The sequence below is a fragment of the Balaenoptera physalus genome (genome assembly GCF_965194825.1).
Source record: "Balaenoptera physalus genome assembly, chromosome: 3".
Taxonomy (NCBI): Eukaryota; Metazoa; Chordata; class Mammalia; order Artiodactyla; family Balaenopteridae; genus Balaenoptera; species Balaenoptera physalus.
In genome coordinates, this window is record NC_138890.1 from 64,359,667 (window position 1) to 64,384,241 (window position 24,575).

General features: G+C 49.1%; 1 long non-coding RNA gene across 1 annotated transcript; it reads left to right on the forward strand.

Annotated features, from left to right (window-relative positions):
* Nucleotides 1-2,065: 2,065 nt before the first annotated feature.
* LOC309657762 lies at nt 2,066-24,336 on the forward strand. Its single transcript, XR_014261883.1, has 2 exons — nt 2,066-12,769; nt 23,187-24,336. It is a non-coding gene; the product is annotated as an uncharacterized lncRNA (long non-coding RNA).
* Nucleotides 24,337-24,575: the final 239 nt, after the last annotated feature.

The window sequence follows — 24,575 nt, forward strand, 5'->3', positions numbered from 1 at the left end:
GATGATAATGTTGATGGAAGATCTGTCTTCCATCAAGGTGAATTCACACTCAAAAAAGTCACCGTGAAAAGAATGACCTGTGGTTGTGCTCTTGACAGACAAAGGGGTCTGGGCTGGAGCCTCCTTCAAAAATGTAAAATTTATTTACACCAGAGGCATGGAGAACAGCTCCAGGCTTGGAACAGTGATGTGCCTTCCCAAAGAAGCATGTTAAGGCCAGATACTTCTAGAATTCAGTTACATTGAGAAATTATAGAATAACCTAGATACTTGTTTCCCAGATAATTTTAGCTCTTACAAGTAATGATGTGATGGCCATTTTTGGGGATGGCAAGTAAATTCCAGAGGCCACAATTGAGTGCGCCATTAAGAATGATACTTATGAAGACTGTGTAGCAATGTGAGGCCAGGCTTACCAGAGAAGGGGAACACAGAATGCAAAATTGTGTTCCAATTACAGTTGTTTAGAAAAATGTCTACTTAAAGACCAGCTCTGGAAGCGAAAATTAAAAAGTTGATTTGCTTGACTGATGGGATTAGGAGTGATTAAAGCAACATTTTTGTTATGGTTGTTACATTGTGGTTTGTCCCATTCTTTAAGTAAAAAAGGGAGAGAGAAAGAGGATAAGGGAGCATGTGTAGCTCAGGGGCCCCTGGCGCCACCCCTAGAGCTGTCCCCCTCATTCATTCTCTCTCTCTCTCTCTGATATTCCACCTCTCCCACTTGCTACCATTCAAAATGGCTCCAGGCCCAAAAGGACCTATTGAAAAGGGAATTTTGCAAATTTACAGTAGCTGAAAGAATAGCCAATCCACTGGCCAGTGAGAAAACATTGTTGGGCTTTGTCATCAAGACTTTTGGCACAATGGGGAGTTAAAGAGACATAAGGGCAAAGGGAAAGTTTGGGGGGAGCCAGACCATGAAAACCCATGCCTGCAAGGAGCCTGTGAATCAAGAAACCTTGGGGGCTTCCCTGGAGGCGCAGTGGTTGAGAATCTGCCTGCCAATGCAGGGGACACGGGTTCCAGCGCTGGTCTGGGAAGATCCCACATGCCGCGGAGCGACTAGGCCCGTGAGCCACAATTGCTGAGCCTGCGCGTCTGGAGCCTGTGCTCCGCAACAAGAGAGGCCGCGACAGTGAGAGGCCCGCGCACCGCGATGAAGAGTGGCCCCCGCTTGCCGCAACTAGAGAAAGCCCTCGCACAGAAACGAAGACCCAACACAGCCATGAATAGATAAATAAATAAATAAATAAAAATTTTAAAAAATAACAAATAAATAAAGCAAATAATTAAAAAAAAAAAAAAGAAACCTTGAACCCTCAGGTAGAGGCCCACAAGGGCCAGCTACTTCATCAGCCATAAGATACCCAGCCATACAGTCCTCTTGGAAGAGAAGCAGATGTTGTGTAGTGAGCAAAGGGGTCACTTAGGGATATCAGGCCCCTGTGCTCTGGCCCTGTCTGGCCCTGTCTGGTGACCCCTGTGGGTGGCCAGGGTGGAGAGATGCAGTACCTGTAATAATCACTCATGTTTGAACAACAGCAATGACTCCCGTCATTGTCCTGACAGTTGGGGATCTTGGAAGATGCCTTGGAATGCCAGCCTCCTTGGGACCGGGCCAGGCCACACCTCAGCTCAGCTGTGATGGGGCTCAGGCTCTCCACTCCTGTGGCCTCTCCCAGGCAGTCCATAAACTGGAATGCACCTCTCCAGGTGAGGAAACTGAGTCTCCAAAGAAACAAGTAACTTGTCCGAGGTCCAAGGCCACATGTCCTTGTAAATGACAGCGTGATGCAAATCCACACCATGTTCCTGACTGTCCGCCCAAACGAAAAATGTGGAGGAGTAGCCAAGTGCCTGGAAAGAGGGAGGAAACAAAATTCCCTCTGTGCTCACACACCAACCGACGGATCCCTTAGACAGCCAATTTACATGGTCAAACTGCCCAGAAGGTACAAACTGCTATTAACAGCGCGAGAAGCTTGGGGACAGGCAGCATAGACCTTCAGGTGGATGGACCAACAGACAGACCCAGACAGCACTGTGTTGGGCTCGACAAGTCGAGCAAACGTGAATGAGAAATGTTAGAAATTTAAAAGAGAAAAACAGACTCCTGATCCCTGCCCGCTCAATTAGCATGCTTACACAGAGATTCGGAAGAGAAGAGAATTGATTTTCAGCCTTTGCTCTGCTCTGGGCCTTCTGAAATTGTTCACAACAAAGGCAAAACCACACTGTACCATCCCCTCCAGCATGGCGCCTGGAGCCTGCAGAATGGAGACTGCACCCTGCCCAGGCTGGGAGAAGTCCCACATACCTGGGCTGCAGGCCCTCTCTGCTGGTCATTTCTGGTTTTCAGCAACATGTTGTCACCAGAGCACATCTTATGATAACTGAAGAGGAAGTCCAGGGCATCACGACCACGTCTTCCTTGGGCTGAGGCCAGGTAATCTTCCCAGAGCTTTGGCACCAGTCCAGTCAGTGATCAGGGCTGTCAGCAGCCTCTGTGGATACACAGTTCTTCTTTGTCGCCTCCTCTCCCTTTCCCTGACCCACTCCCCCTTTAGAAGTCTCTTCCTCCTGCAGGAACTGTCCTTACTTCTTATTTCTCCTGGCTCTTACACTCGGCTCTGGAGAGCAGAGGTCTGCTGCCATCGTGCAGCACTCAGACCACCCAGCTGGTAGCTTTCAACCGGCTTCGGGTGTGGAATCCTCTCAACAGCAATCTTAGGTGGGCGCCCTTGTATAATCAGACAGAGGTGGACCAATGCTAGCTGAAACGGGAACAGGAGCGCAGAGCCCTCGGGCCAGGTCCCTCTCTGCTACCCTAAGAGCACCCCTTCGTCAGGGCAGCACTTGCACTCTGATATGCCCAAGAATGCGAAGACAACATGGGTCAGTGCCAGAGGTGGAGCCAGAACCTGGGTGTGCTATAACTCCGGCTGGAGGACCCACCCCGCCCCCCAGGAGAAGCCCAGAAAATAGTCTTGTCCCATCCCTACACTCCCCTGCTCCACTCCCCATTTTTGTTGGTGTAAATCCGGTGGTTTCTAGGATTTTCCTCTTTTCCCTTCTTGCCCCACCCTGGCATCTCTGTGCAATGGGCTGTGGCGGGCAATCAGGAGACCAGGATCCGCCAGGGTAGTGCCGGGGCTGGGCTGTGCAGGGCCAGACGGACACCTGTACCAAAGGTGTTATGGAACTTTCTCTGGGCGTCAAAGCAGCTGAGGAAACCACTGTTATTGAGTACCAGTGACAGCAAATACTGGGGTCACAAGGACATTGATTCCCATGAGAGCCAGCTTCCTCCTCTGTAGGTGTGTCCTCAGTCACACAAGTCTCTCAGGTCACAGGAGGGGTCTCGTGGTTTAGGTGGAAGGACACTGAAGTCAGCAGCAGAGAGCAGTTCTGCTGCCAAGTCTGGGGGTCTCTGGACACGTTGCCCTCTCTGAGATCTGGGCTCCCCTCTATTGAAGGGATCATAATCCCCACCTGCCTTGCCTCATCAGGTACAGAGAGGGGTGAGAAGAGGCCCTGCAGAGTGGGACCTGTGAATAGAAAGCAGACGGCTGTGTTGTGTAGAGCGCCGCTCTGAAGTTGGACACACCTGAGTTTCAGGGTGAGCACAGCCAGTGCTGGGACCCTGGGCAAGTTCCTTCATCTCTGTAAGCCTCGTCTGCAGGAGAACGGAGGACAAAGTCAGAGTGGGGCAATGGGGAGGCTCTGTGTGTGTGTGTGTGTTTGTGTCTGTGTGTCTGTGAAGAGCTCAGCACAGGGCCTGGCCCCCATCACCAAATCCACATCTTCCTTTCACAGAGGGCCTAGGCAGTGATTCCACATCGACCAAGGCTTTCAGGTGCTTAAAAAGCACCTTGGCTGTGTCCTGGCAACGGAAGGGCACGTAGGCGATGCAAATCCCTTCTGTGGGTCCAGGCAGCAGTCCGCTTCAGCCGGCCCTGGACCCAAGAAACGGGGCTTGTCTGTAAGGCCAGAGGGATGGGTCTGAGTCACCTGGATCAACCTGGGGGGGGGTCTTCCTGGGGAAAGGCCCCACCTCATATCAAGGAGCTCAGCTGCTAAAATGAGCAGGGGCTGCAGTGACTTTGGGCCACTGCATTTGCAACCTCAGCCAGCTGTAAGAATGAAATGGATTACATAGAGTTTTCAAAACAAATGACTTTGGTGGGGGACTGTTGATCCAACTGATCTATGAGCCCCTTCAGAATCTGGTTCAAAAAAAACCTTTTCTGGATGGGCTGCAGCCAAGCTCTGCTCTGGGCTAGGCAGAGCCTCTGCACCCCTGACCTCCAAGTTGGTGCAGAAGGGGTGCATGTCCCTGCCATGTGAGAAGGGGCAGAGGCAGGGCAGGTGCAATCCACAGAGACTAGCTCTGGGCTGCCCGAACCCCCTCCCACATTCCTGAGCAGGTCTAGGCACTTCCCTGACTGAAGGTTCTATGGGCTCTCAGCCTCCGCCTGGCTCCTTCTTCATATAGCAGCTTGAGTGCCTTCCCTTCCTGCCCCTGCTGCTCCTTTGAAGGTGATTTCCCAGGGGGAATACGGGAGCATCCTCTCCTGCCCCCCATTACCTCTCCCCGTCCGTCCCTCCCCTTGGGACTCCATGGGGAGGGAGGGAAGCCAGGTTTCCATTCTTCCTGCTTCTCCTGCGTGTCTGAACAGCTCCACTGACCCACCCAGCAAACACGCTCCCCCCCCCACCTCTAGGACACTGGGATGCACACTCTTGCTGCCTCTGGTACACAAGTGGGCTCATTTGTATGTCTTTTAAGTCAATCTGACTGACTCTGACAATTGATGTGGGCCCTAAGAAAATTCCAAAGGGAAAAACAAATCCTAGATTTGTAAAATGAAAACATAGGCTCTTTAATTTGTTTAATATCTATTTTCAAAGTTAGCTATTTTAAAAATTAAACGTATTTTGAGATAATTGTAGATTCACATGCAACTTTAAGAAATACAGAGAGATTCTCTGTGCCCTTCGTCCCGTTTCCCTCAATGCTAACATCTTGTAAAACCATAGCACAATATCACAACCAGGATACCGACAACCATACAATCCATCAGATTTCTCTATTTTGACTCGTACTTGTGTGTGTGTGTGTGTGTGTGTGTGTGTCTTCAACTCAATGCAGTTTTGTCACGTGTGTAGGTTACTGTATCTACCCCTACAGTTAAGATACAGGACAGCCCCAGAGCCACAGGATACCTCTCATCGCCCTTTTATAACCACACCTCATGCTTGGCAACTACTAACCTGGTTTCCATTTTTAACATTTTATCATTTCAAAAACATAATATAAATGGTATCATATAGTATGTAACCTTTTGGGACTGGCTTTTTTCACATGGTATAATTCTCTGGAGAGTCATTCAAGTTGTGTGTATCAATAGTTCTCTCTTGCTGAGCAGTATTCCAAGGCTACCCTGAGAAGGAGACAGGTAGTGAGCTCCCTGATACTTGTGACATCCAAGCAGAAGCTGCATAGCTACTGCTCACGGATAGGCTAGAGAGCAAGCTTTCTCAGGGAGAGGGATACACACCAACAGGACAAAATCAGTGCTTGGGGGACAAAAAGTCTTAGCTATTATAATGGCTGTCGCCCTCCAAAGGGCCATAGTACACAAACAGATATATGATGTAACTGTGATACTCAAATTTTACAGGAGGCAGCAATTAGGGGTGGAATGTCTAAATAGCCTGAGAAACACTGCTACTAGGGGACTGTCATGCCGGCAGAAGCTTGGGGTAAACGGTCTCAAAGGCCATTCTTCCTAATCTGGAGCTTTCCACAACCCAAATCCCATATTTGTAATTTAAGGTTTCAGACCCATAGGTCTATATCCCTTATTAACCTTTTACATGGATAAAATCAGGGATTGCCTTTCTGTCACAATATCAGGAAAGACTCTTTGTTGGACAAGATTCCTCTCACAGATGCCTGAAACCTCTTGAAGAGGAAACAAAGCCAACTGTCTACCATGAGAGAGGTTTACACACTACTCCTCAGGAAGTAGCAGACTCATTCACACTAAAGTGTAAAGAAATGATAACCAATGAGATCAGAGAATGGTCCCTGTGGGAAATTGTATCTACCCTCTGTGGCTGTACAGGAGATTCTGGAGGTGCTTAGGTCAGCAGTAAGCTCACCTTCTTCTGCTTGAAACCCAGACCACCACCTACCCGTGGGCTCATATAAAGGTGCTCATTAAAACCCCAGCTGTCAACACATATATATGGAATCAAAAAAAAAAAAAGGTTCTGAAGAACCTAGGGGCAAGACAGGAATAAAGACACAGATGTAGAGAATGGACTTCAGGACGCGGGGAGGGGGAAGGGTAAGCTGGGACAAAGTGAGAGAGGAACATTGACATATATACACTAACAAATTTAAAATAGATAGCTAGTGGGGAGCAGCTGCATAGCACAGGGAGATCAGCTTGGTGCGTTGTGTCTATCTAGAGGGGTGCGATAGGGAGGGTGGGAGGGAGACGCAAGAGGGAGGGGATATGGGGGTATATGTATATGTATAGCTGATTCACTTTGTTATACAGCAGAAACACACCATTGTAAAGCAGTTATACTCCAATAAAGATGTTAAAAAAAAAAAGATTAAAAAAACCAAAAAACCCCCAGCTGTGTAAGTCAGTACGCCAACCACGTGCGTGGTGGGGGGTTGTGGAGTTGAGCAGCTCTCCCCGAGTTTTCTCAGTGACTGTGCTCAGTCCTGCTTCTCTCCCTGATGAGGATCTGATGGATGTCCTGGATCTGGGAGCTAGGTAAGACCGAAGGTCACTTTTCCCTGTAGGAAACAGCCTCTGTCTTGAGGAAAGGAAGACGGTTCTGTCAAAATGTCTTCTCAACAGTGAGAGTCGTGTTTCAAGGTGGAAACACACCACCAGGTGACAAGGGGTCCAAGCTACATCTACCACAAAGCCTTGGAAAACAGACTCTTGGAAACTGTTTCTGGGTAACTGGCACAGTTAATAGTGCTAGGAATTAAAGAATAAATCACGACAGGCATCTACTAGACCCAAGTAAAAGCCAGGAAATATAAAGAGGGAGCCATGCAGCCCAGGGAGACAGGACTGCACAAGGGCAAGGGCACGTGAACCTGATTTTAGCCCCAGAAAGCTACACCCTGGTCAAGCCAGGCCTTCCAGCTTTGTAATCCAGGACCATGGCTTTAATGAGGCACAGCTTCTTAATTACAGGTATGAATGGTTCCAAGAGAGAAAAGGCTGTGTTATCCAAGATGAAAGTTTTCTTTCAGGAGGCATTAGCACAGAACGGATGGATTAGTAATTTAAGAAATTTGGTTTTTTCTACACGTGCATTTTTATGCCATCTCTCCCGTATCCAAACCTTTCATCCACCCCCTGGGGCTTTAGAGAGCATCCTGAGAGGAGAAGTCACTTCCGCCAGTCAGAGCCTCCTGACCCCCTCCTGGGCAGCAGCCCAGCCAGCAGCTACACTACAGTGTCTACATCAGCCCATGAAGGGACGATGGCTCAGGCCATGCGGGGGAGGGTGGGAGGAGTGGGAAGGTGGGGTTGAAAAGGCCACCAAACCCGAGGGGAGCCATCCCAAGTCACTCACCATCTCATTAGGCTTTCGGGAAGAGTGGTGCCACCCTGCTGGGGCGGGGGGCCCTGGGCCAACTTCAGGAACCTGAACACAACCCTGACCCACTTCCTCCCTGCCGTAGTGACTCCCACATCCACAGAGAAAGACAGACAGCGAAGTGCCCATTCTGGGCTGAAACCCCAGCCCAGAAGAGGAACCACTGCAGACATCGGATCAGTGGTCCCATTCTATTGATTGCACCTCTGCTATTTCTTTCAGATATGGCCTGCCTGCTCAGCCCCACTGTCTCTGCCCTAGTTCAGCCCTCACCTCCTCCGGTCTGCCCTGCCTGCCGAAAGAGCCTTCTCTGAGCCTCTAGGAGTCCTGTCTTTTGCCTCTCCAGTCGGGCCCCCAAGATTGAACCATGGGTCCTTCCTGAACCATGGGTCAGATTCTTACTCCCCTTCAGGGATTCCCTTCGTCTGTGGGGAAAGCTCAGACTCCTTGGCCTGCCCCTCGGCATCATCTCTCCAGTGTCATCGCCCCCCACTCCAGGCCTGAGCCCAGAACACTGGGCAGAGTGTGGTCTGCATGTCACCTTGGCACAGAGACTAACTGCACCGTACAGGGCCACAGGGACCCCTCCTACCTCCAAGCCATGCTGTCGTCCCCTAACTCACTAACCCCGAGATGTGGTTAAAAGGGGTCTTCCACTCACAAGTGTGTGAGCTTGAGCCATCACGTGGCTGTTTTGGGCTTCTTTTGCTTCATCTGTAAAATGGGGGTAATCACAGGGCCTTCCTATCTCTTTGGTCTGGGGTGGGGATCAGATGACTTGATGCAGGTAAAGTGTTTAGAAGGTGCCAGGTGTAGGAAGTGCTCAAAGAGTGCCAACTCTCACTAGTGATTTTACCTTTCCTCGGTGCTTTGGGTGTCCAGGGCACCTAAGCCACACTGTGTAGGGGGTGACCATACCCAACCGCACTGGGGTTGGTCTGCATTGCAAGCCAGAGATCGAGGCAGGTTTCCACCTGCGAACAAGCTGAAGTGATTGCAGGAAGGCACGAGGTGATGGGCTGCTGCTGTGGGAAAGGATGAAGGTTGACATCTACCCTCCTGGCTCCTTCCTTGTCTGTGCGCCCCATTTGTGAGGCCCAGGACTGGGGCTGGAGGAATCAGTGGAACCGCAAAGCCCTCATCTGCTTCTATCCTTTGCAGTAATTCCCCGTGGGAGGCTCGGTGCATTCCTGTGGTCTGGGATTTCCCCACTTCTGCCTGATTACTTACTCTGCCTGAGGGTCTCACCCAGAGGTCCTACAAGCAAATGAATATGTGCCTCTCTGTACCGGGCCACATCTAACCTGCTCCACGTGCATGGCCAGAGCCCTCGGAGGGAAGGGGGCATCCCAGGGTAGATGATTCCAACTTAACAGCTTCACAACCCAGAAATCATTCTCAATAAGCCTCGCTCGCACTCCTGCCGGGAGGGGCGAGGGAGGTGAGCTGCAGGAGTCCCTTTTCCTGGAACTGCTTCTGGCATGGTTTCCCACAGCTGGCCACCTGGGTGTCGAGGGGAGCACGCTGTGGACACAGGCCTGTGACAGCTTGCCGGAATGGAGGCTCAGGTGGGCTGTGTGGAGTGCCACGGGGTTCTCCGCTCACCCAGCCCCAGAGCAGGGAGGTCGTTCCACGCAGACACCACAGCTACAAGGAGGAGAGGTGGGGTGGAGGAGTTGGGACCACACAAATCTCCCTGAAACAGAGCATCAAAAAGCCTCCATCACTTGGAGATGGGAAGTTAGAAGCTAGTGATGGAATTTCAGTTCTGACACTTATGAACTAAACTAGAGCAAGTCTCAACCTATTTGAGCCTTAGTTTCCTCATGTGCAAAATGGAAATAATGACTGCTGTTCACTCCCTCAGGGACCCCTAAATTTATTCATTTGTTCAGCTACTTATTAAACTGGGGTCACATGCCAGGCCTGAGGGGGGCTGCCAGGAGAAATCCCTCGGGTCCTGGCATCTCCAGGAACTCATAATCTAGCTGCTCTGATAACCACAGAAGCTCATATTTGTGAAAAAGCTTAGTAAAAGTGTGAAAATGCCAAACCACCAGCATCATTAACATGAAATGTCTCACATTAAAAATAATCCGCCGAAAGGGACGAAATGTCGCTTAAATCTCACTGCTTCTCACACTTTAATGTGCATTAGAATCACCTGCGGATCTTGTTAAACTGGAGAGTCTGATTCGGAAGGTCTGGGGCGAACCTGAGATTCTGTATTTCTAACAAGTTCTCAAGTGCTGCTGCTGCTGCTGTCTGTGGCCACATTTTTTTTTTTTTTTGAGTTTACACGTCATTCTTTTTATTTTTATTTTTTAAACATCTTTATTGGAGTATAATTGCTTTACAATGTTGTGTTAGCTTCTGCTGTATAACAAAGTGAATCAGCTATATGCATACGTATATCCCCAAATCCCCTCCCTCTTGCGTCTCCCTCCCACCCTCCCTCTCCCACCCCTCTAGGTGGTCACAAAGCACCGAGCTGATCTCCCTGTGCTATGCGGCTGCTTCCCACTAGCTATCTGTTTTACATTTGTTAGTGTATATATGTCAATGTTCCTCTCTCACTTTGTCCCAGCTTACCCTTCTCCCTCCCGGTGTCCTCAAGTCCATTCTCTACATCTGTGTCTTTATTCCTGTCCTGTCCCTAGGTTCATCAGAACCATTTTTTTTTAGATTCCATATATATGTGTTAGCATACGGTATTTGTTTTTCTCTTTCTGACTTACTTCACTCTGTATGACAGACTCTAGGTCCATCCACATCACTACAAATAACTCAATTTAGTTTCTTTTAATGGCTGAGTAATATTCCATTGTATATATGTGCCACATCTTCTTTATCCATTCATCTGTCGATGGACACTTAGGTTGCTCCCATGTCCTGGCTATTGTAAGTAATGCTGCAATGAACATTGTGGTGCATGACTCTTTTTGAATTATGGTTTTCTCAGGGTATATGCCCAGTAGTGGAATTGCTGGATCATATGGTAGTTCTATTTTTAGTTTTTTAAGGAACCTCCATACGGTTTTCCATAGTGGTTGTATCAATTTACATTCCCACCAACAGTGTAGGAGGGTTCCCTTTTCACCACACCCTTTCCAGCATTTATTGTTTCTAGCTTTTTTGATAATGGCCATTCTGACGGGCGTGAGGTGATACCTCATTGCAGTTTTGATGAGCACTTATCTAATAATTAGTGATGTTGAGCATCTTTTCATGTGCCTCTTGGCCATCTGTATGTCTTCCTTGATGAAATGTCTAGGTCTTCTGCCCATTTTTGGATTGGGTTGTTTGTTTTTTTGATATTGAGCTGCATGAGCTGCTTGTATATTTTGGAGATTAATCCTTTGTCAGTTGCTTCGTTTGCAAATATTTTCTCCCATTCTGAGGGTTGTCTTTTCATCTTTTTTATGATTTCCTTTGCTGTGCAAAAGCTGTTAAGTTTCATTAGGTCCCATTTGTTTATTTTTGTTTTTATTTCCATTTCTCTAGGAGGTTGATCACAAAGGATCTTGCTGTGGTTTATGTCATAGAGTGTTCGGCCTATGTTTTCCTCTAAGAGTTTTATAGTGTCTGGCCTTACATTTAGGTCTTTAATCCATTTCGAGTTTATTTTTGTGTATGGTGTTAGGGAGTGTTCTTATTTCATTCTTTTACATGTAGCTGTCCAGTTTTCCCAGCACCACTTATTGAAGAGGCTGTCTTTTCTCCATTGTATATTCTTGCCTCCTTTATCAGAGATAAGGTGTGTGGCCACATTTTGAATAACAAGGTATTAGGTTAATGCTGAGCGATTACGGTTCATTAAATCCAAAATGTTACTTAGTTTATTCAATCAGCTAATTGCAGGATTTGGGGGGAGAAGAACACAGGATGGATAAATTTTGAGGGGGCTGCCTGACAATGGGCAAGTTCTAGAATATGGGGCCTCCCTCAATGGTGGCCACTGAGGATGGTCTAACCATCTACAGGACAGAGTGAGGCACAGGGGCATTTGAGGGAGGGGAGGTCTGGAGGAGGGGACAGGTGCACACACTTCATGGGCTCCTCAGCTGTGTCCCAGATGCTTTGTGGAAAGGCAGGCTGTCCCAGGGGCAAGAGGCTGGCCTGGATTGAGCACAGATCTCAGGCAGCTTCTTCTGGGCACCCTCTTCTCCCTACAAGTGTGCAAGGGGAGGAAGCTGGTCTTCGGTGGGCCTTACTTGAGACTGTTTAGATTCAGGGAACAAACTGGCTTAAGCCAGACATTATCCTAGGACAAAGCATCAACTCAGAGCCTGAGGCAGGGAACTCATCAGATCTCAGGAGGAGTGGGGTGGGGTGTGGCCCCTTCTTCAGCCCCTCTCTCCTCTCTTATCTTTGTTTCTCTCTGTGTGTTCTCCAACCTGTCTACTCTAAGGCTGCAGAAGGGGCCCAAAGAGGGGGTGGATATGTACTGGGGTCATAAATTTGCCCTTGAAAGAAGTAGCCCACTCAAACACATGTGCTTTACAATAAGAATGGAGCTGGGGCACCTGGAAAATTCTCTTCCTTCACTTGATGAACGCTTTGCTCTAAAAATAAAGCCCATAAACTTGTTCAACAGCTGGAATTTTCCCTCTGAAGAGAGTACCTCGTCTGGCAGTTGACTTAAGCAGTTATTTGCAGCCTATAATTTTCACAAAAACAGTAGGGTGTGCCTGACGGGAGATGTTTTCTACAATCCCATGGAAAGAAAACAATGAGAAAACTTTGGAACAAAGCATGCTCTGACTCCATCAGAAAATCATCGACAATTCAGGGTCACGGCCAAGAAAGACGTGGAAAGTTTTCAAGCAGACCTGTGAGGAGCTGGGAGCATTGTGCTTTGGGGGGACCATGAAGAGCACAGCCTGCAGGGTGCCTGGGTGGGAAGAGGTGGGAGAGGGATGCTGGAAGCAGGGGGGCCAGTAAGGAGGTGGTTGCAACAGCCCAGGTGAGAAAGCTCAAGGCCCACGGAGGCGGCCAGAGTGGAAGTTAGGAAGAAGGATCCAGGAGGAATCTGCAAAGGGAGAACCACCAGGGCTTGGCCCTGAATAAACTACACAGAAGGAGGGTCCAGGAGACAACCACAATCTTGAGGTACCAACTCCAGGTAACTGAAGAATATGGTCCAGGCAATGAGGAGAGGGCACAAAAGGATGGACAGATTTTTAACATGCTGGGAAGAGTTTTGTGGGGTCAGTAGCAATTTGAAAGTAGGCCTCTGTTTTTTGTCTGTGCAGGTCCTATACGTTCCTGGGCCTATAGGGAGGGATAGAGTTGAAGTGAACGTAGAGGACTGGTGACAGAAAGGAGATGCTGGGGACTCTACTTCTCAGGGACACTCCTCCTAGAGGCCTTTGGCACTGAAGCTTTCCTCCCCTCCCCCCAGATTGCATGAAAATAGCAGATCGAAGGCATTCCTGAGAACCCACCTGCATGGTTAGTTCACGCCCACATAGGAGGCCAACGGAACCTGCCAGGCCAGCACTGGAGAGGGCTGCAATTCTCCCACGGGCTGGGGACACACACAATCCACACAGAGCTGAATATCATCAACTCCACGCAAGCCTCGTGTCTGCCAACCTTTGTTCCCCTCAGACTGAACAGCAGGAGAGAACTCAGGACGATGAAGAGACCTTTGTGTTTTATTCTAAACTAGCTGACACACCTGGTGTGGCTTGGGAGAAAACAGTAACTGGATTCAACCCTGTGTCTTTCACGTGAGGGTTCCTACTTGAATCCACTAGTTATTTCCTCTGTCCAGATCTTTTTACTGCTGCTGTACATCTAAGACAATGGAGTAACGTGGCAGCTCTTCTCGGACCTCAGTTTAGCTCCTTGGACTATCACTGACCGCCTCTTTGAGTGGTTCCTAGGCTTCTCAGAGTGTGTTTTACTTATATGATTGCTCTTAGTCAGTGTCGGCTAATGCTAGTTGCTATAAGAGAATAGCTCAACTCTCAATGGCTTAACACAGAAAAGGCCTATTTCTCGCTAACAGAAAATCCACAGTGGATATTTCTGGTTGGCCTGCTTTCCTGCATTGTTCTCCTCAAGAGGAGACTCAGGCATCCAGGCTCCTTCCACTGTGTGTCTCCACCATCACTAAGCCTTTCATATTTTACGGCCAGGCCTCTAAGTGGCATGTAACCATCTATTTTATATTTTATATAAGCATCCCAAAGATAGCTTCCAAATCTGGCAAAAAAAAAAAAAAAAAAACCTCCACCCAGCTTCTTTCACATGATGGGTTAATAGGAAATAACTTTGTGTAGAAAAGATCACTTTGAGGAAGAAATGAAATGTTTGAAATTTGCCATTATGAAAACTGTCTACCCTTCTCACCTGTACAAATAAGGATGGATTCTCAGCTAGCTTCTAAACTCCTGGATAAAGATCAGCTACAGAAAGGCCATGTGGGCAGCACCTTCCTCCCAGGAATAGCCGTAACTTAGCTCCTATTCGTAGAGCTGCTCTTCTTTGCCAGGCCCTATCCTAGGCACATGACACATGTCACAGCTAATGCTCACGACAGTCTGCAATGTATTCATGAATACGCCCACTTTACAGAGGAGCAAACCGAGCATCTGAGAGGTTGGCTAACTGGCCCAAGGTCACACAATTGTTACATGACAGTACTGGGATTTGATCCCAGACAGTCTGGCTCCAAGACCCCCACTTGTTTCACAACATAAGTCCGCTTTTCTCAGTGATCAAAACAAAACAAAGCCAGAACCAGCAAAGGAGACAGCAGCGGCTTCAGAGGCCTCACACACTTTCATGCGGTCCATGGCAAATGGTAAATATTAGCATGTTGGAGCCATCTCTGCCCTTTGAATATCATGTCTGCTCTGGGTTCCGAGTGACAGTAATTTGAGGCTACAATTACCATTTCCTGCATTAGCTATGAGTACACACAGATAGCAAAACTGCGAAAACCAGCTGTCCCTTGCAGCAGACGGTAGCAATTACATCAGACTCTGCTCACAGCCCTTTGCACTTACCAGCTCCAGCTGAGGCCAGGACAAAGTACTCGGGATCTCACAGTGAAGACAGACTTAGCGGTGGTGCCCCGGAGCCAGCTCGTACCAGCACATACCAGCCAGCTGTGCACACCTCCTCACAACTCCATGGTCAATGTCATCACATTAGGAACTTTAAGTTGGCCATGGTGGGAGTATTTACACCACAGGAACTGGTAAATGCTGCAAATCGGGGCTTTTTTTTTAAACCCAGAGATCCAGCTGATGGTGTTCTTGGGAAAGATGTGTGTTGGGAAAGCAAGCAGATGTGCACTGAGGAATGGTAGGAAATAATAGTAATAATAATAGCAGCCAACATGAACTAAGCACTTACAGTGTTCCTGGCACCATGCTGAGCTCTTAAGTATTATCTCACATAACCCTTAGGAATCCTATGATGTAGATATTATTTTTATCTCCATTTAAAAAGGAGAAAGCTTAAGTCCAAAAAAGGCTAAGTACATAGTAAGCCAAGATTCAAACTCAGGATTTCCAACAAATAATGGTGCCTTTTAACCACCACAGTGAACCTCTCAGCAGAGCAGTGCCTCTGGAATATGGTCCAGGGCCCCCTGCTTCAAAAGCACTGGGGCTGGTTTATTAAAATGCAGATTCCAGGGCCTTGCCCCTTATATACTGACACAGGACCTCTGAGGTGGGGCCCAGGACTCTGGATTCATATTGAGCTTGCTGGCAATTCTCCTGCTCACTAACGTTTGCAAATGAAGACTTATGGATTAAGATTTGGCCTCTAGCTGGGGTCTTCCCATAGCTTCCAACAAAATTTAGTGGGAAACCTGGCCAGAGAGTTGGTCTTGAAGTTGGGAGGGGCTGGAGGAACTGGCCCAAGAGCCCGAAGCCGGGGAGTCCAGACTCTGATGTTAGCTCTTTCCCCAGAGGCAGGTGAGTTCTCAGGCTGGGCAGGCTGAGTGGGCAGCAGGGCAAGGGCAGTGCCGGCAGCCGGTGTGCATCTGGGAGCTGGGGCACCCGAGGAGGTGACAGGGATTTTTATTTTACTGTCACCACAAAGAGTTGTTGGTTGAGATCTCAATTTACAAAGATTTTCAGTATGCGGAGCAAAATCTGCTGTGTGCTATTTTCTTCTCAAAATGGAGTTTTGTACATTTTGTAATAATAAAATCACCTTGGCAGGACAGTCATGCAACCTAACTGAAAACACTATCCAGTGAAATGGCATTTGACCAACTTTCAGCAAAGCAAGTGTCATCTTCACAGGTATGGATTATCCTGTTCTCTCTACTTTTGCAGATGTTTGCAAGTTTCTATAATAAAAAATTAAAAGACAAAAAAGGAACCCATATATATAATCTATATTCCTTTTCCCCAGTCCCTGCTTCCTGGGAGGCTGGTAGGTCCAAGTCCCAGCAGCATGGGTCCAAAAAGAAAAGGATGTCCCAGCCCAAATCCCAACTGCCCAGGCCCTACCCTCTTTCCTCGAGCTCAGCCCCAGGCACCCAGGCCTCAAGCGCCATCCGTCACTCAACCCATATTTACTGTCCTTCTACTATGAAGCCTGCTCCGTGCCAGGCCCTGCAGTCCAGAAATCAACAAGACAGGCCTGGTCCCCTGTCCCCATGACCTCACGGGCTAGCAGGGAAACAGACAATACACACATGGACAAATACTTGAGATCATTTCAGACTGATAAGAGCTACGAGACAAAAAAAAAACAGGATGTTACGAAAGATAGGGATGGGGAGGCTGCTTTAGCTAAGCGGGTCATTGGAGGCATCTCTGAAGGGGTGACATGGGAGCAGGGACCTGAGTGTAGGGAAACAGTGAACCATGAGGGTATCTCAGGGAAGCGCTCCACCCAGAGGGAACAGCAAGTGCAAAGGCCCTGAGGCAGGAGTGTGCTTGGGGGTATATGAGAAACAACAAAGAGGCCAAAGTGGCTGAAATGCAGCAAGCAGGAGAGAGAAGTAGGAACTGAGATCAGGGAGGTGGGCCAGGCAGAGAAGATCATGCAGGACCTTGCAGGCCTGGCAGGGAGCTTGGATTTTACTCTGAGTGGAGAGAGAGGGATGCCACGAACGCTCTGGTTTGCAGTGAGGAGAAGAGACATTAGGGGATAAGAGTGGTGGCTGGTGGATCAGATCGGAGATCACTGCAGTTTTTGAGGCAGCAGGTGAGGACAGCTTGGACTAGTGTGTCAGCAGAGGAGAGGGAAAGAGGAGGTCAGACTTGGGAAGCTTTTGGAGGTAGAGGACTTGCTGACAGTGGAGGGGTAGAGGAAAAGCAGAATCAAGGACAACTCCTGGGATGGGGGTCTGAGCAACTGGGTGAAGAGAGAGGCTGAGCACTGAGAAGGGAAAATGTGGGTGAGGAACCACCGAGGAAAAGCAGAGGCCTGGTGATGGGGGAGAAAAAGGGCCAGAAAGTGAGCAGTGGAGATGCAACACGAGGCCAGAAAGAGAGGTCAGCAGGAGCCAAGCCCCACAGGGCGTCCTCTTTGGGCTGCAGAGCTGGCCAATCAGATGCGGTCAGGCCCCACCCCTCCCCCCAAGGACCACCCCTCCTCAGTAGCACCTGGACCGTGGGCTCAGTCTCCAAACACAAGCGTCGTGCCCAACAGGACATGAATAAAGGGAGCCACCCTGGCCAGTCTCCCACCCACTGCTCTGGGGGGACCTGCCCCCTCTCCAGCTCTGGCCCCCTCACACTTCACCAGGGGGACCCCAGCCCAGAGCGTACTCACTGTACACTCACACCCACACCTCCCACATTCACCATATTCTCTTTGCGCGTTCCTCTGTCTACATGCTCAAACAGTAGCTGTTGCTGAATCCATCACACATTTTCCTTCCCCCATGAAGCTTTACCTGATCATTAAAGCCAAAACAGGCTGCTGCCCTTGCCCATCACTGCCCCGCGGTGTCCCCTCAGCTCTTTGAGGACACTTGTCATAGTGTCCCTGCCTGTCGTTTCTAGGGAGATGAGACACAGCCACACATCAGCAGCTTGAGGGAGGGACTGAGCCCCTTACATCTTCATCCTCCTGGGAGCTCTTCCTCCTTTAAGCCTCATCCTGGGCGGTACCTTCTGGATGTCCACGCAGCTCTAGGGGCCCCTTCTCCAGTGCTCCCACTGCATCCAGCACTTGCTTCCCCTAGAGCACTGGTCTAGCCGCCCTGAGTTTGTCCATCTCCTTGTAAACCAGGAGCCTCTCCATGCAGAAGAGCAATGATGGCTGATGGGTGGTAAATACTGAGTATTTATTATGTGCTAGGCTGTGTGGTAAGTGCATTTTATGCTCCCATCCATCCTCTGATATGGGTAATATTGTTAACCCAGCTCACATATGGGGAAACTGAGGCTAGGAGAATATAAGTGTCTGTCTTCATACACTGGTGGGTAGCAGAACCAGGATTTGAATGGAGGTTTGTCTGAGATATCCTACCCTCGCTCTACGGTACCTCCCACCCCCAGTCCCAGGGAAGAGAGGGTCTGAATCACCTTTGGACCCTCAGCGCTCGGCACAAGTCACCAGGGGCCCAGGAGGCCCAGGACACACATCTCCCTCCAGGCTGCCCAGCCCAGAGCCAGGCCCTGCCCTGGGGAAGTGGCCAGCAGACAGGCCATATTTACCCAGGTGCCAGGTGTAACAGGCAGGGGGGTCTGGCCTCAGAGGCTGGGCAGCTTCTCACAGACAGGAAGCTGTCTTGGAAAAGAAAGGGCTGGACTGATGGCCAGATGGGCAGCTGGAATGAGACAGCTGAGTTCAAAGAGAGTGGTTGCAGGGTGACTGACTCCTGAGAACAAAGGGGGCAGTGGCTGCACAGATTCATCTGTGTCCCAGCCAGGCCAGCACACCCTCAAGAGCAGCCTCTGCCACCCTGCCAGCAGCCAGGATGTACGACTTCGCCACGGGGGTCAGTCACCCATGAGGAGCTACTGACATCCCGATGCCCTCAGAAGGCCTAGCTCCATCTCCTGGGAGTGAAGGCCCAGTGCTTGTGCTGGTGGTAAACTTTCCGAGTGGATCAGCTCAGAGAGGCTAAGCTGCTTGTTCAAAGTCAGTGTGCAGGAGCCAGAGCCCAGATACAAACTATAAGGATGACCCCAGCCCACACTGTGTCCAGGCAGTTTTGTCCCGTCCTCTGTTTTTCTGAGCACGAAATGACAGTCTATCTAGCACGGTTTGGGACCTGCTGGGTACACAGCCCATGCTTTGTCCTTGCTGCTGCCACCACCACCACCACCATCATCACCATGTGATCCCTGAGCTAAGAGGTGGGGAATATCTGCTGTGTCCTAGTTGCCTTCATATATTACCTCACTAACTCCTCACAGTGACTCGGGAGAGAAATGTGAATATTCCCACTTTCGGGATGAAGAAACCACAGCTCCGAGAAGCTGCAGAACATACCCAAGACCCGCCACTGCTACGTGCTGGGGCTGCCTTCTCACTGAGCAGCAGCTCTGAGACTGCCACAAAGGCAGCTGCCCATCCTGCAGGGCCCGCTGCTCTCTGAGTCAGATCTAGAAAGTGCAGGCCCTAAACCAGATCAGGAGCTCTGAATCGGGTGGTCCAGACCAAGGGCCTGAGCACAGGCCTGCGAAGAAGACTGTGGTCATGACAACAGGAAAGGATTCCAGAGCCTGGCAGGGGGCAGTCGGGGCCCCAGAAACACTGGCCAATCCCTCCCACGCCCAAGTCATCTACTCTCGGCCAAGAGTGCTCCTGGTAGACCAAGCGCCCCTTTAACCATCCCAGCCATGCCCACCTATATCAGAGGCCACCCTCAGCCATCCTCCCAGCCCCTAACACCTGAATGGCAGTCAGGGACACCGGTGGGTTTGCATCATCAACCTAGACCGCATGCTGCAGTCTGCCTGACACCAGAGAGCTGTCTAGATATTTATTTGGAAGCTGCCAGAAAACTCAGTTAAGAGTGTACTTTTGCCATCAGCCAGTGCTGGGTTTGAATCCTGCTTCTGCCATGTATTAGCTGTGTGATGCTGGACAAGTTATTTAACCTCTCAGTCCCTCTGTTTCTTTATCTATAAAATGGGGATAATAATAATACCTGAAAGAGTTAATAGAAGAATTAAATGAGATAATTCACAAAAGCTCTTTACATACTTCCTGGAACACAGTAAATAGAAAACAAAGAAAAAAACAAACAAACAAAAACCTAGCTAATTTTGATCCAACTTGACCCTTATACATGTCCCCTAAAGTAACTAGCTGAATAGCACTGACCCAAAAGTCAGAAATCCTGAGTCTGTGAATTTACCGAAATGACCACATATCTCTGGGCCTCAGTTTTCTCTTCTTTAAAATGGGGATGTTGCCACCATCCTACGCAATATTTGACAAGAATCTGCATTGCTGATGCACGAGGAAGATCTTTGGAAAGCCCAGAGCCTGGGAAAAGACTAGTTATAAACTGCCTTGTCCCCTGGATAGCTAATCCAGACTCTACCTGCTCTAGTTAAGGGCAGGACTGGGGTTGGGGATCGGATGTAACTTAGAGGCTGAGCTGGTTAAGAAAACAGCCTTGTTTTTCACCTGATTTGCCACCAATATACATATTCAGAGACTGTGTCCCACAGCAAAGCCCCACAGCAAGGAGACCTCCAGCTGGACCCCGGTGTGGGCAGCAGAGGCTGCTCTCCACCCCTGAGCCTCCTTAGCCTGGAGCAGTGCACAGACCCGTCACTAAAACCTAAGCCTTCTTCATGACTTCAAGCCAAGTCCAAAATGGATGTGACAGCTGGAACGCTAACTGAACAGTGCCAATTGACACAGATATTTGCCACATCTCAGGATGGAAATGTTTGCAAGAGTGTGACCTGCGGTAAAAACCAAACACTGAGCCTGCCATTGTGTACAGGTCACTGGAAGGGTGCTGGTGATTCTGCAACCATTTCCCTTCAGATCTGGGGGGCTGGCATACAGGGAAAGGATGCTCAAGGGCGTGGCAGTGGGGACTGAGGAAGCATCTAGAGAAGAGCAAAGATGTCCCCTCGGCCAGACACTGTGCTGGGTGCTGAGGACACGGAGGTGACTATGACCATTCCATTCTGGTAGAGCCCACAGTCCATCACTGAGCATGTCACAGCGTGGTGTCAGCGGCTCTAAGGAGGACATCCAGGGTGCTTGGGGAGAGTACCACAGGGGGACACAGTAGACTGGAGAGTCAGGGAAGTTAGCCAGGCAGGAATGGGCGGCAGGGAAGACTGTGGGCAGCAGGATGTCAGGTGCATTACTTGACCTTGCTTTAAAAATGCCCACCCTGTTACAACACAGTGGGGTCGGGGTGGAAACAGCTCCTTGCAGACTAAGCAAGTGTGTGGTTCATCCTTGGCCTTGGCATCTGCAGCTGAAGAGGGTGAGAAACTGCTGTTCTCACCCTCTGACTGAACCAAAGGGAGGCCTGGCTGGGCTGCCTTGTGCCGTTATCCCTGAGACATTCTTGGCTTGGAGATTGAGATGAGAAAAGCACCCCTGAGTAGTGATTGAAGTTTCCAGGTTTGCCTTTGGGGAAATTCCTCCAGATCTCAGACTTCTTGTCCTTTTATACTTTGGACAAAACAACACAAGCCTGCGCATCTGCCTCTGCTATTTTTGCCTGTGGGTCCCTGCCTGATATAAAATATTACCATCTTGTTCACTGCTCACTGTGAATGGCATTTTCATAGCCATTTCTATAGTGCTTAGATTTCTTGAGGTTTTTTTTTTTTTCCAGGGCTGATGAGAGTGGCGAAGCGTTGTCAGAAGTGATGAAAAAGCTCAGGCAGGTCCAATCAAGAAGGCATTTTTTCCCTGCATGTATCCAGACAGGAGGCCTGTTTGGCATTTAACGGCATCTCTCAAAGTGTGCTCCTTGGAGCCCCAGCTTCACACCAGCTAAAAGGTGTTTTGTGAGACAGGCGTCTCAAGATCAAGTTTGTTTGGAAAATACTTGATTAAAAATGTTGAACAGGTTTCCTGGCTTTGGGACTTCTCGGAGCCTTTCGTATACAGATGGGCACTGAAAATCTCCGGGAAGAGAATATGGCACACATGGGCATGGCCCAGACTCTCCCCACTGTAAGAATAAGATAGTGTATTGGTTTCCCAAAGCTGCGTAACAAAGTCACAAACCGGGGGGCTTAAAACAACAGAAATGTGTTCTGTCACAGTGCTGGAGGCAAGTTAGTAAAGGCAGTATCTCCAGACTCATCTTTCTCACCTGCACGTCAAAGTCCTAACACCTACCTCAGAGGACTGTTGTGAGGATTAAAGAGATAAACATATAAAGCATGGAGCCCAGCGCTCGGTACACAGTAAGGGCTTTAAGCAGGAGAGTGACATGGTCAGATTAACTTTTTGGAAGAAAGTAATCACCCTAGTTTCTGTGTGGAAGATGAGCTGGCAGGGGCCAGACTCTGTCTTGATCGTGCTGGGCCCCATCTTGGGTACATCCCAGGAAACACCCCATACAGCCTATCTATCGGTCCATGATAATACACGTGTGTGAGGAATGCCCAAATCTGGACCATGCGAGGCCCTGCTCTGGGAACAGGGTGTCAGGGCTATCTGTCTGAACCACTGTCTGTCACCTCAGACACCACCATGGGACATGGGCCAAGCTACCAAAAGTTTGGAGCCCACTTTCTCCTCTAAATGTGAGAGTAAGCCTCCCTCATTGTGTTCCTTACCAGATGAAATGAGGACTGAGTGACAATATATGCAGCAAAGGGCTTTGTAATATGCAAGTTAGGGCTCAAGATGTGTGTGTGCTGGTGGTAGTAGTAGGGGTTACGCCCTTCAACATACTGCTCCCAGAAGGTCACCAAGTGGCCCTGTCAGGTTGTCTGGCTTACTGTGATCCCAAGGTGAGTGAGAACAAAGGCAATCATTAGAAAAAAATCTCGTGAAGATGTGAAGATGTTAAACCTCAGCCTATGACCCCCAGATGAACCCATCCTTAGCTGTGTGCTGAGGCCTTTGATTGCCAGTGACCAAAGATGGTGCAGGGAAAGCAAGGTGGTGCACAGCCTGGGCCGAGTGGACCAGGGGAGGTGGCAGGGGATAGGTCACTAGGGTATCTTGATGAGGGGCCCAATGGCCCAAACTCTGAGGCAGGTGGGCATCACTGCCCACCGGCTGCTGAGGTTGGTGGCCGGGAACACACTGGGAATGGGGAGAGCTGTGGGTCTCCAGGTGACTCTGTGCAGACGAGAGGGAAGGATGCCCATCACTAGATCTGTAAGCAGGACAGGACCCAGCAGAGCTGCCTGTCGATTCCAAGGCAGGAAAGCAAGCTCCCTAAGGCCCCGGCTCCCCATGATTTATGGGGGCCATAATGTGTCAACCTGCACCAAACCTGTGTTTAGAAACTGAAAGCAAGGGTAGGCCTGGGCCTCAGAGCATGTGCACAAGCGGCATCTACTGTGTTGCTGCTGGCAGAGCATCCCCCAGAGACCCCGAGGTGGGGAGCCCAGGTGTGCACTGGAGCCTGAGGGAACTTGAGAACTGTCTCTCTCTGACAGGGTGCCTGTGCTTTGACCTGCTTCTGGAACCAGTGCCTGTGAAGATAAAAGTGCACCTGCACATCAAGGGAAGAATTTCCAACCAGAGTTCCCTCTGGAACCAGGGTGGAGCCTTGGGAAGCAACAGAAAATAAAACCTAAGGCTGGACCCGGAAGCCATCCAGGAGGAGCCGCGGGGTAGCAAACACCCGGGGAGACCAGATGCCTGCCTGCACAGACCTTTCCAGACTGTGGCTCCTGAGCTGGCACCCCTCTTGTTCACTGCTTCTCCTCAACCCCAGCACAGTGCCTGATGTTTAGCACACGTTCACTCAATAATTGACAATGCCTGAAATTCACATTTTCAGTCCAACACCACTTTCTATGTGCCATGTGAAAAATGCTGATGGGGATGCAGAGATAACAAAATGAGAGACGATTAGAGTGAATAAGTCCTCAGGCCACGGAATTTAGGTTCTGCTTCCCCCACTTAATGGTCTCTGCAACCCCACAGATAAGAAGGTTGGTCATGATGGGTCCTACCCCTCTACGTTGTGATCACTGCCGAGTCCATTAATAGGCAGTCTTTCACAATCCTGCACAGGGTATATGTTCAATAAATGCTGGCTCTTGATCATTTTTAATTGAGACATGAAATATATAAAATTTTATATAAAATAGAATGCATAGATCTTAAGTGTTTCATTTGATGAGTTTTGGCAATATAAACCTGTATAAACTGTATAAACCTATGTAGCCATCATCTAAGACAAGGTATAGATATGAGACATTTCCAATCACTCCAGAAAGGTCCCTCATACTCCTTTCCAGTCAATTTCTGTCTCCCTGCTCCCAGGGGCAACCGTTTTCTGATTTCCATCATCTTAGATGACCTTTGCTCATTCTAGTACTTCATATAAATGGAATCATATAGTATGTTCCCTGGACTTATTCTTCTATGTCTATGGTTTTTTTGCTCAGGATAATGTTTTTGAGGCTCATCCATGTTGTTGTAGGTGTTAGTAGTTTGCTGTTTTTTATTGGTGTGTAGTATTCCATTGTATGAATATATCACTTTTTAAAAAAATCTATTCTTCTGTTGATGAACATTTGGTTTATTTCCAGTTTAGGGCTATTATAATAAAGTCTATTATAAACACTCTTGTACAAATCTCCATGTGAACATATGTTTTCGCTTCTCTTGGGTAAACAGTTAGGAGTGAAATCACTGGGTCACAGAATAGGTGTATTGTTGGAGGGCAGAGGGAACAAAAATTGCCCACAGAACTTAGACGGGATCTTGAGACCAAAAAACAAGGCAGGCAGCTCCATGTAGTCAATGAGTTAGTTTAACGTACCCAACAGAGCGGGGTCGGGCAGACGACAATCCAGAAGCGTTCGCAGCTACAC